The sequence below is a fragment of the Sphaeramia orbicularis genome, chromosome 6 (genome assembly GCF_902148855.1).
Source record: "Sphaeramia orbicularis chromosome 6, fSphaOr1.1, whole genome shotgun sequence".
Classification (NCBI taxonomy): Eukaryota; Metazoa; Chordata; class Actinopteri; order Kurtiformes; family Apogonidae; genus Sphaeramia; species Sphaeramia orbicularis.
Window position 1 is genome coordinate 57,977,913 of NC_043962.1, and position 13,359 is coordinate 57,991,271.

Sequence of the window (13,359 nt, forward strand, 5' to 3'; positions counted from 1 at the left end):
CCGCCCACAGCGGCTGAAGCGGAGGCTGAATCTGACTGCACTGACTCCGCCCCTTCACAGCCCCCGGCTCCGCCCACAGCGGCTGAAGCGGAGGCTTAATCTGACTGCACTGACTCCGCCCCTTCACAGCCCCCGGCTCCGCCCTCAGCTCCGCCCTCAGTGGCTGAGGCGGAGGTTGAATCTGACTGCATAGACTTCAGTCCTTTAAACATGTCTCAGGTCTTTCCTCTTGGCGCCTGACCTCTGTCCAGAAATAACCCTGTTCCCTGTTCTGTTGGGGTTGGCTGGTACTGGGGGGGGAGGGGTGAGGGGGGGGGGGGGCAGGACAGATCAGTCATCATCACAGTGAGAGGTGACGACAGGAGGCTGAAATGAACCCAGTCAACACAGATAAACTCATATAAGCACAACATGGACTCTGACACTGGGGCATGATGGGTAATAACATGCACTGAGGCATGATGGGTAAAGAACTGTAAAAGGAGGAGATTTATGATGACATGTCCTTATTCTGTCAGAGTTTTAATTTGTTCACTGTTGTTTTTATTGTGAACTGAACAACTAGCGCAATGTTCCACAATGTTATTTACATTCTTTTTATTTTTTTCTTCAGGATTTATTTTGTTTTCAGTCTCCTTTTGTTCTCCACAGATGTCACATGGTTTGTCTCTGACTGAAAACATGTCATTGACTTTATCAACTCATACGTCAACTAGCTTATCTGTGTGTGTGTGTGTGTGTGTGTGTGTGTGTGTGTGTGTGTGTGTACTATTTATCTTATGAACCTTTAGGTCAGTTAAAATATTTAACCCTTTCATGCATACTGGTCAGTACAGTGGACAGTTCTTCTCCAGCTGTTCTCTTGTATATTCATGGGTTTTGTTGTTTTAGTTCATATCAGCCGACACATTAGACACTAATGCACCATCTCATACTCTGTAATTCAGACCATTACTGTAACTTTGCTGTTCTTAACAAACCTGATCTGCAGTGACATGTTTGAGTGTAAATCGACTGCTAGTTGTTTTTAGACTGTAATTACCAGTTTTCTTAAACAAACAGGGTTTCTTTTTGCATATTATCTCCATGAAGTGAGTAATAACTAGTATTAGAGTATGATAAAATGTGAGAAAACATCAGATTGACTGCATTAAAAATGTTTTTATTTCCAATCCAATCCAACTTTATTTCTAAAGCACTTTAAAACAACTACAGTGGACCAAAGTGCTGTACAGAAGAATAAAAGCACAATAAAAAATGTACAAAAGCATTAAAAAACATTGAAATCAAATAAAAATAACTACAACTATATTTCATAGTTTTCACACAGTTTATCACTTTCTGATGATGGGTTTTGAATAAATGTTTGTTTTCTTCAGAAATTAAACACATGGTGTCCAGCTGAGCAGACATTTTTGTAACTCCATGAAAATTAGGTTCATAAAAAAATTTCAATCGCATTGTTGTTTTCATGTCGAAAGAGGATTTTTTTTTTTCTTTTAACCTCCGCCAAGGAGGTTATGATTTTGTCGGCGTTGGTTTGTCTGTCTGTCTGTGTGTGTGTGCAAGATAACTCAAAAAGTTATGGACAGATTTGGATGAAATTTTCAGGAAATGTTGATACTGGCACAAGGAACAAATGATTAAATTTTGGCGGTGATCGGGGGTGGGCGGCCCACGGGGGCCCACTGATCTGCCTTGGCAGAGGTCTGTGCTCTATGAGTGCTTCTAGTTTCTGTCTTGTTTGTTTTGCTTTGGTTGTTGGAGTCTGATATTTGTTTCCTGTGTTGAAAAACGTTGTCTTCAATTGAACAAATATTGTAAATTTTCCTTCACACCAGAAAAATCTATAAATAAATTTGATTTAAAAAGAGGAATTAAAAACACTCAGAACAAAAGTCTCCACTAAGGTTCTCATAATTCATGCCTGAAAGGGTTAAAACCAAATGTCAGAAAACTGTCCTTTTATCAGTCACTGACTCTGAACTCCAAACTTTATTGTTCTCTCAGTCTTTTAAAGTCCAGTCAGATTAAAACGCTTCATGTAAAAAGTCACGTATGAGATGAAAATAATCTGATTAAAAGTCATAAAATTAATTAGGATTCATGCTTAAGTGTCGGTTCAGATTTTTAACATATTCAGTTCATGACAGAGAAAAGGAAATAAACTAATATTCACACTGAAAAAACTGCAATAATAGAAAATCGGCTTTCATGTATTTTGGTTTTTTAGACGTTGTTGTTCAGTCCAGCCGTAGGTTTTCAAAGTGTTTCAGCTCAGGGTTATGCACCGGCCGCTCCATAACATTCCCTGGACATAGTTCTGCAGCAGCAGTGACCTCTGGTTTGGGTCATGGTCGTGTTGGAGTCAGACACAGTTCTGCTGACGGAGGTTTTCTTTCAAATCTTCACGTCCTTCTTTCTTCATGATTCCTTCCACTGTGAGGAGATTCCCAGTCACCACGAGGGTGTAAGAAAATATCAGTTCTGCAATATATCGCGATATTTCATTTCACAATACTGTATCGATATTAAAAAGTACTGTATGGATACTTTTAGGTATTTATTCAAATGCAGATATTGTGGAGGTTCATTTTTGTTTATCTTTTTTGTTTATATTTTATTTCTTATTATTTCACACTCTTTTGTTCAATAATGTTTGTTCCTTTGTTGGGATTGAACTCAAATCCTGTTCTGATGTTAGTTGTGAACTAATAGAATCTGAACATTTGAACAGGATCTGAAACTGGAATGTCTGTAAAACAGAATTTCAGTTTGAACACAGTTTGAACATTTGGTGATAGAACATTCAATCCTGTTGGGATCAAATAAAAATGTGTTTAGGATTTGTGCAGATTTCTGCTGGAATTCAGTTTTTCAAGGAAATAATCATTTAAAAAAAAGAAACAAACAAAAAATTGCCATTTTAACAGTATCATGATATATCGTGATATATCGTATCGTGATCCTAGCACTGTGATTTGTATCATATCACCAGGTTCTTGCCAATACAACACAATACATTCAAAACGGAAACATTTTATTTGCTAAAATTAATTTGTTTTTGATCGTGTAATAGTTTGTTATAATATGTTGCAAATAAATGTTAATTTTAGACAACATTTGACTATATAATGTAAATTTTTATTAGTAAGTTTTAATTTTTTTCTTTTTTTTTTTTTTTATAAATTATTAGAAACTTCAGGTGACCCCAGACATTCAAAACAGAGACTTTTTCTTGGCTAAAATTAATTTGTTTTTGATCATGTAATAGTTTGCTATAATATGTTGCAAATAAAGGTTGATTTTAGGTAACATTTGGGTTATATAATGTGAATTTTTATTAGTAAGTTTTGATTTGTTATCAATTACTGGACATTTCAGACGACCCCACGTGGGGTCCCGATCCCAAGGTTGAAAATCACTGCTTTATGCTGTTTGTTCTTTTTCTACCTTCACACGGTCAAAATAAATAATTAAATGAAATGAAAATGACTGAAAAGTTGAGCTGAGGCTCAGAGTCCGACACCAAACGGTGGGAGGTGCAGTGAATGTATACGCAGATGCTATAAATACTGTGTGGATGGATGCTTTTCATTGTCTGAATATCTGACAGCTGATCTGATCTGCTCCAGTCACCGCCTCAACCTCCAAACGTTCATACTTTTCACCTTCAAACGTGTAAACATTACAACTATTTCAGCTCAGTAAACTAATTATGATCCTGTTACGCACTGGTCTGTAGGTTCAGTTTATTCACAGTCTCAAATAAAACTCCAACTAGTGTTCAGAGAATGCAAACCTCCGCCAAGCACCCCGAATGGTGTGCATGTGTGGATCGACTATTTCTGTTTAAATTAAACAGTTTCAAGGTTGTTCCATACAGCAGAAAAACTGTAGTCAAACATGGTAATAAATTTTTATAGGTTTTAAATTTTTATAGTTTGATTGAATTCAAAGATTTGAACTATAGGTGTTCGGTACAGGGGGTCTGTAGTTTTTATTTATTTATTTATTTATGAACAACAAAAACTGGAACTTATGTCATAGAACATATGTCAAATTTTATGATGATATTTCATGAATTGCATTTTTTATGATTTTTTGAAAACGGTGCATAAAAAATAACAAAAGTCAACAGAGCGTAACGGAAGAGAAATGGAGCAGAATGATATTTGGTACAAAGTTGAAGCTTGGTACCAGTCATGTGTATGTCAAATTATATTAAATTCCCATCAATATTAGTTGAGTTCTAATTTTAAATGTGTGGTAAATGGGATTTTCAATGTTTAACGTAAATGTCCACAGAGTCCACATTCCACAGTGGATGTGGACAATTTTTTGCCAGATACAAGATATTGTTCTAAGCTACAGGTGGATCCAATTGGAGGAGAATCAGAGTCGTTATGAATTTTCAAAAATTGCTCAATGAGAGATGAGAGATAGGAAAACTGTAGAAGTTGTGACCTTGCTGTGACCTTGAACTTTGTCCTACTGGGACCAAAATGGACTGGGTTGGTCCCAGGGCCTAGGCCTATCTGTGGGGAAGATTCAGGAAAGATGGGTGGAAGAGTTTTCCCCTAAAGTTGCTAAAACAAAGAAACAATAACACAAAAAGCAAAGTGATCACAATACCTCCAGGCGGAGGTAATAAATGTTTGAGTGTTTTGTCGTTTCACTCCTGTTTAATCTCATGTTGTTGTTCGTTATAACAGATTTCAGTGTTCAGTATTATAGACGTCTAACATGTTCTGACGATAAGAGCAGTTCATTCACTGCATCATTTTGTTCAATAAGAACTCAGAATTTGTTCATTGTTGTGAAAGAAAGAAAATGATTCATATAAACTCTGGATAATTACAGACGTGTGTGTTTTGACGTGTTTCATCACATATAAATAACTTAAAAATAGTTTCATCTTTAACCCTTACAGACCCAGACGTCCACCTTTAACCTAAACCGTCTACTGATCTAAAATGTTTGATAACTCCTGAACCACTAAACCTATTAATCCATGTCAATAATTGGTGTAAAATACAGTTCTTCATCTTTTCATGGTCATCAGATATGACCATATTTGGACATTCAGAGGCTCCATAGTGAACCTCACACACCGTAATCTTCTACAACAAAGGTGTCAAACCAGTGGCGGCTGCTGGTCTTTCAGACAGGGGAAGCTCACTGTCGGCTTACATCAAAAAAAATTGTCAAGTTATTTAAACATAAATTCGTCCCTCCGTTCCTTTTTCAGAAAATGCTCAGTGTCCTTATCGTACCAGTAGGCGTCTTTTCCAGGGACTGGACCAGTGTCCTCTGAATGTCCAGCAGAGCTGGGCTGCTCAGACGGCCTTGGCCCAGTGCATTGTGGGTGTCAGACTTCAGCCTTTTAATCAAGAGAGTCTCCTTTCACTCCGACCTAACAGTATGATTGATTTAACTATCTACAAAAAGATATTAAACTCAAACAAGAAGTGATTAAATTATGAAAGTGAAACAAGAAAACGCTGAAATGATGTTAAATTGAAACAAGGAAGAACAATGAGTGTGTTTTATTTACAGTGCAAGAAATGAACGATTAATTTGGTAGTGGTTTGTGTGATTTCCCAGCAGAATGTGTGACGGTATTAAACTGAACTGCGTCAGTGAAGGAGCAGATCTGAAAACAGCTGTCAATCAAACGGGATTCAGCCTTTGGACTGATCCTCCAATCAGCACATGGGATTCTGGCGTCCAGCCCGGCCGAGCTCCGCCCACAGCTCCATTCACCCCCAGAGACGCCCAGCGTCCAGGGGCGGGACAACATGGTGTCATTTATCCAATGATCGTCCAGTTCAGAGTCAGTTTCCAGCAGTTCCACTCAGTCCCGTTGAAGTGCATGGACGCTGAGCGTCTACGGACAAATGCACTGAGCAGAGATGGAGGAGAAAACACAGACACGGGAATGGAGGAGAAGTGAACAACATCCAGTCCACTGATCTGGGATCAAACTGATTCTGAACCAACTGGTCTGAGAGATGAACGGGTTCCAACACATTTGGAGTCAATGAAATGAAAACAACTGAACAGATTTGAGCATTTAATGGGAGTCATTTTAGGGAAATTCGGGCTTTCCTTGCAGTCTGACAGAAATCGCCACTGTGTCAAACATACAACCCCCCCCCCCCACACACACACACACACACACACACAAAGGGTCCAATCAGGCCCACTGGGATGAATTTATGAAGTGCAAAAATTTCACTGAAGATATTAACAATCAGTGACGTTAAAATCAATACAATAACATAATAACCTATACATAATGTCAACTCCAAACTTTTGTCTGTTTTAGAGTGAAAAAAGTTAAATTACATTATGAAAATGTTTACGTCTAGAAAGCATCCTTTAAAAATGTGAATAATATGAACAACCTGAAATTTCTTAAGAAAAATAAGTGCAATTTATCAATATCATGCCTCAGTTTATCATTTACATATGTAACTACAGATCACAGTGGCTCTATTAACAAAAAAAATACACAAAACATTTAGTAACAGGCAGAATATTGGTAAAATCATACTTCTTTTTTTTCCCCCTTTTTGTTTGTAGACATAAACATCTTACTAGTCTGGCCCATTTGAGATCATATTGGGCTGAATGTGGCCCCTGAACTCAAATGAGTTTGACACCCCTGTTCTACAACACTGATTCACCAGTAAACCCCATGGAGTTGGATCAATGCCAGTGGATGGACACACTGGGTTTGTGTTTAATTAATGACAGATTTTACTGAAAAAGTCACTGTTTATTCAGTTTTCTCTGTTTTTGATATAATCACCCTCAACTTTAATCTGAGTTTTTATAAACATCTACACCAGGGGTCTCAAACATGCGTCCCGGGGGCCAAATGCGTCCCACCAAAGGTTCCAGTCCGACCCCTGGGATGAATTTACAAAGTGTCTAAATTCCACAGTCCAGGCTGTGGAACTCATTTTAGTTCAGGTTCCACATCCAGACCAATCTGATCTACAGTCCAATAATAACAGCAGAAGAACCCACACAAAAGAAGGACTGCAGATTTACTACTGGGTTTGATGGAAAAATAATATTACATTATGTCTGTAAATAATGACAATTTCACATTTTTGTCTTCATTTTAGAGCGAAAAATTACATTAAATTATGAAAATATTCACATTTCCAGACTATCCTGTAACAATAAAATGTGACTAACCTGAACAAATATGTACAACCTGAAATGTCTGTATTAAATTCAGTCCAGTTTGAACTCTTTTCTTCCTGTTCCTCAGTGTTTAGTGTCTTTGGAGATCTGATCCAGAATGCACATGGACTAATGAGAAGTGGAGGAAGAAGACTGAGAAAATTACACTGATTTTTCTTAAGAAATTTCAGTTTTTTCAGGTTATTCACATCTTTTTTGTTTGGATAGTTGAGAAAACTAAGAATTTTCATAAGTTAATGGGGTTTTTTTGCACTAAAACAGAGTTTTAGTGCAAAAAGAGTCAGTTGTCATTATTTACAGGTTATTCTGTTATTATTTTACTGGTTCGGTCCACTGCAGATCAAATCTGGCTGAATGTGGAACCTGAAAGAAAATGAGTTTGAGAGCCCTGATCTACATGATCCGTGAATGAAATATAGGAAAATACCTAATGATCACTGAGAAAAAAGAAACATACAGGGGATACTATTATAATAAATGCTGATAAATCACTTAAGAAAAGTAACATATAGAAAAAAAAATATTTTGGAACAGCCACAAAAGGGTTAAGTTTGAATCCAGACTGACTTTGGTCTTTATTGTGACATGTCTTATTCCAGGGCTGTCTAACTCATTTTAGTTCAGTTCCACATTCAACTAAATTTGATCTGCAGTGGGCTGAACCAGTCAAATAAGAACAGAATAATAATATAGAAATAATGTCAACTCCAAACTTTTCTCTATGTTTTAGAGCAAAAAAGTTAATTTACATTATGAAAAGGTTTACATCTACAAACTATCCTTTCAAAAGATGTGAATAACATGAACAAACTGAAAAAATCAGTGTAATTTTAACACTATTCTGCCTCAGTTTATCATTTCCACATGTACATTAGAACTGACAGATCACAGTGGATCTACAAACACACAAAACATTTAATAACAGACAGAATATTGTTCACATTGTACTTATTTCTCTTCAGACAGTTCAGGTTGTTCATATTTGCTGTGAAATTATACTTTGTTTTAGTGTAAATACATGAAAACATTTCCACAGAGACAAGTTAGCAGTTGTCATTATTTCTATGTTCTTCTGATAGTATGTGACTGAATCCTGCCCACTGCAGACTGAACTGGTCTGAATGTGGAACTGAACTAAACGGACTGTTCAGATCTTAGTGTACTTTTTTCATTTTACAGATCCATCCCCAGGGCCGGACTGGACCCTTTGGTGGGCCGGGTTTGGCCCCCGGGCCGCATGTTTGACTCCTGTGTCTTATTCAGTCTGCTCGTTACAGTTACTGCTCGTGTTTGTACTTGGACTCGTGTTGCCTTCACGGACCTCAGCCTGGACCCAAACAGAGCCTCGGGTCCGCTGGTCCTGGTCCAGGTCCTGGTCCTGGTTGGTCTAACCTGTGTTCGGTGCCTTCTGTGGCTCTGAACTCATCCATGTCCGTAAACCTGTACCGCTGACCTCCACATGAACTCTGAACGCAAACACAAACTAACTTCTACCTTCAGTCTGATTCTGCACTAAAACCCGAAGCAGACCGAAAGGGCGCGGAAACAGCCGAACACCGCCGAACCGGACGGACACCCGGCGGACCGACATCAGGTCCGGACTCACCGGGAAGTGGCTCCTGGTTCCGGACTGCCGTCAGCCGGTTCTGCCGGTCCCTGTCCCGGTTCCGCTGACGGTCCTGGTCCGTGTCCGGGTTTTGTTCCGGTCCCGGTCCTCTGCAGAGCCGTGTGGGTCCTCCGGTCCCAGTCTGGGTCCAGGTTCACGTCCGGCCACAGCGGACTCTTCCTCTGTTCTGTCTGCGCGGTCTGCTGTCAATAAAGTTTACAGTTTGAACCGGCTGCAAAAGGCTCCGCGCGCCCCCTGGGGTTCACCTGGGGCAGCGCAGGCGCAAAACCTGGACACGTGATCCAGGCACGAGCAAAGATCAAAGGAGTGACTATGGACACGTGACCAGGAACCAACCGGAAAAACATTTACTGGAAAATATGGATAAAAACAGAAGAACCAATAAAAACATTACACATAAAGAAACAGAACTACTTTAGTGAAAGTTCCCCTCTATATTTAACCCTTTAAAACTTATTTATCACCAGTTATTCTAATTTTATCCTCTGTGTTTATTATGTATTTTCCTATATCTGTCATCTATCACGTAGATGGTCATTAAAGCTCAGAGTAAAGTTATTAAAACACATACAACTGAACAAAAGTTTCAACAAATCTATCAATAACTCTTTATATATATATATATATATATATATATATATATATATATATATATATATATACAGTACAGGCCAAAAGTTTGGACACACCTTCTCATTCTTTGCATTTTCTTTATTTTCATGACTATTTTCATTGTAGATTCTCACTGAAGGCATCAAAACTATGAATAAACACATGTGGAATTATGTACTTAACAAAAAAGTGTGAAATAACTGAAAACATCTCTTATATTCTAGTTTCTTCAAAGTATCCACCCTTAGCTCTGATGACTGTTTTGCACACTCTTGCCATTCTCTTGATGAGCTTCCAGAGGTAGTCACCTGAAATGGTTTCCTAACAGTCTTGAAGAAGTTCCCACAGATGCTTAGCACTTGTTGGCCCTTTTGCCTTCACTCTGCGGTCCAGCTCACCCCAAACCATCTGGATTGGGTTCAGGTCCGGTGACTGTGGAGGCCAGGACATCTGGCGCAGCACTCCATCACTCTCCTTCTTGGTCAAATATCCCTCACACAGCCTGGAGGTGTGTTTGGGGTCATTGTCCTGTTGAAACATAAATGATGGTCCAACTAAACGCAGACCGGATGGAATGGCATGTCACTTCAGGATGCTGTGGTAGCCATGCTGATTCAGGTTGCCTTCAATCTTGAATAAATCCCCAACAGCGTCACCAGCAAAGCACCCCCACACCATCACACCTCCCCCTCCATGCTTCACGGTGGGAACCAGGCATGTAGCATCCATCCGTTCACCTTTTCTGCGTCGCACAAAGACACGGCGGTTGGATCCAAAGATCTCAAATTTGGACTCATCAGACCAAAGCACAGATTTCCACTGGTCTAATGTCCATTCCTTGGGTTTCTTGGCCCAAATAAATCTCTTGTGTTTGTTGCCTCTCCTGAGCAGTGGTTTCCTAGCAGCTGTTTGACCATGAAGGCCTGATTCACGCAGTCTCCTCTTAACAGTTGTTGTAGAGATGTGTCTGCTGCTAGAGCTCTGTGTGGTATTCATCTGGTCTCTAATCTGAGCTGCTGTTAATTTGCGATTTCTGAGGCTGGTGACTCAGATGAACTTATCTTCAGCATCAGAGGTGACTCTTGGTCTTCCTTTCCTGGGGCGGTCCTCATGTGAGCCAGTTTCGTTGGAGCGCTTGATGGTTTTTGCGACTGCACTTGGGGACACATTCAAAGTTTTTGAAATTTTCTAGACTGACTGACCTTCATTTCTTAAAGTAATGATGGCCACTCGTTTGTCTTTACTTAGCTGATTGGTTCTCGCCATAATATGTATTCTAACAGTTGTCCAATAGGGCTGTCAGCTGTGCATCAACCTGACTTCTGCACAACACAACTGATGGTCCCAACCCCATCAATAAGGCAAGAAATTCCACTAAGTAACCCTGACAAGGCACAGCTATGAAGTGGAAACCATTTCAGGTGACTACCTCTGGAAGCTCATCAAGAGAATGCCAAGAGTGTGCAAGGCAGTCATCAGAGCTAAGGGTGGATACTTTGAAGAAACTAGAATATAAGAGATGTTTTCAGTTATTTCACACTTTTTTGTTAAGTACATAATTCCACATGTGTTCATTCATAGTTTTGATGCCTTCAGTGAGAATCTACAATGAAAATAGTCATGAAAATAAAGAAAATGTGAAGAATGAGAAGGTGTGTCCAAACTTTTGGCCTGTACTGTACATACATATATATATATATATATATATATATATATATATATATATATATATATATATATCAGATCCAAATTAGTCAGGTCGATAATTGGTCAACCCATAGTATAAATAAATGTACAATATAAAATATACATGTAAACATATGCAGAATTTACTTTTAGTTGTACTTTTGCAACTTAAGATTTGTTGCCAGAAAATCACTTTTGATTCATATAGTACAATAAATATAAACCAATCCATCAAGCTTTATTTGTACAGCTCCAAGTCATAACAAATGTGACCTCAAGACACTTTACAAAAGAGCAGGTAAAAGACCTGAGTCTGTTTTTTTATATTACAGCAGAGCAGGTAAAAGGCCTTCTCTCTGTTATATTAGGCCGTGACTGAAATGACATGTCTATATCAGAGTGGACTGAAATAATGGCAGGACTGTGGACACTGCTTCTACATTGCATCTAATAATTGCACTATGTTTATATTGTACATATTCTTTTCTGCTGATTTGTATTTGAGTTAGTGCAGTCAAACTATTATAGCTTTTAATCAGATTAATCACAGGGTTGCTGTGGAATAATTTTGATTGATCATGATTAAATATCATTCATTTTTAATTTATATTAATTGTGTTTCATTTTGCATGAGCAAAGAGACTCAAGAAAGGAGGAAATATATATGCACTTAATGTGTTTATTAAACATCTTCAGCACTTTCAACAAAACAACTGTATAAACTGTTCTGCCTCGGGGGGGTTTTTGGGCTCATATTTCCAACCGGAGAGCCGACGCTGTTTAGCCTCTTCCATCTTTATGGGTTGGTTCTGCTGTCCAACATTCCAAAATCATTTTCCAAATGTGGCTTTCACAATGTTCTTTCTCTGTTGCCATGTAACTTTGTAGAAACGTTTTATAAAAATGTTCTGTAATCTGAGGCCTAAATTACATCCTTAAAACAGTTTCTGAATGTTGTTAGGGGAATATTCTTTATTTGTTACCAGTTAACATTGTAGGAACGTTTTACAGTAGAACTTTCTAGAATCTGTTCCCTAAAGAATATCCCCAAAACATCTACAGAATGTTGGACCCAAAACCTTATTCCTCTGTTAACAGTTAACATTATAGGAACATTATATTCAATGAAACATTCTGAAAATGTTCTTGTTACATTAAATGACAATGTTTTCTTCAAACCCTGAACAGAACTTATAGAGAATGTTCCCTCTTAGCTGGTTTATATATGTTTCTATCTGGTTTATATATGTTTCTAACTGGTTTACTGCTGGCTGCTTTGTACATCTCCTTTTATGCTTCGTACATCTCCTCTTCGTGACCCCTCCCCCCTATATATACATATATACAGATAGATAGATATGTGTGTGTATCTGGGGGGGGGGGCAAATTCCTATCTGGCCTTGGGCGCCAAAATGTGTGGAACTGGCCCTGACAATACTGACAGAAAAACAGAACAAACTCACAAACACCTGGATGACAGAAAGACAGAAAAGCACAGAGACAGAGTGAATAAAAACTACAAACTCCAGTAGAACTGTGGAGTCCAACTGAAGGAAAAGGGTTGAATTCATCTGAAGGATTTCCAAGTGTTTGCAGCTGATTTCAGAGCAGAGTTCATGTGTGAGCGTCAACCACAGTGTTGAACAGCTGATCTGCAGAACCCCAACCCTAACCCAGGACCGAACAGGTCTGAGTCCAAGTCCAAGAACCCCAACCCTAACCCCGGACCGAACAGGTCTGAGTCCAAGTCCAAGAACCCCAACCCTAACCCCGGACCGAACAGGTCTGAGTCCAAGTCCAAGAACCCCAACCCTAACCCAGGACCGAACAAGTCTGAGTCCAAGTCCAAGAACCCCAACCCTAACCCCGGACCGAACAGGTCTGAGTCCAAGTCCAAGAACCCCAACCCTAACCCCGGACCGAACAGGTCTGAGTCCAAGTCCAAGAACCCCAACCCTAACCCAGGACCGAACAAGTCTGAGTCCAAGTCCAAGAACCCCAACCCTAACCCCGGACCGAACAGGTCTGAGTCCAAGTCCAAGAACCCCAACCCTAACCCAGGACCGAACAGGTCTGAGTCCAAGTCCAAGAACCCCAACCCTAACCCCGGACCGAACAGGTCTGAGTCCAAGTCCAAGAACCCCAACCCTAACCCAGGACCGAACAAGTCTGAGTCCAAGTCCAAGAACCCCAACCCTAACCCAGGACCGAAC

The 13,359-nt window shown here is 39.3% G+C and overlaps 1 protein-coding gene across 1 annotated transcript in view; it reads right to left on the bottom strand.

Moving 5' to 3' along the window:
* Positions 1–9,002, bottom strand: part of LOC115421530 (inositol hexakisphosphate and diphosphoinositol-pentakisphosphate kinase 1-like) — a 98,504-nt gene extending 89,502 nt beyond the window's left edge. Inside the window, 1 exon segment of the mRNA XM_030137456.1 lies at positions 8,828–9,002. The gene's annotated coding sequence lies outside the window, so the exon portion shown is untranslated.
* Positions 9,003–13,359: the final 4,357 nt, after the last annotated feature.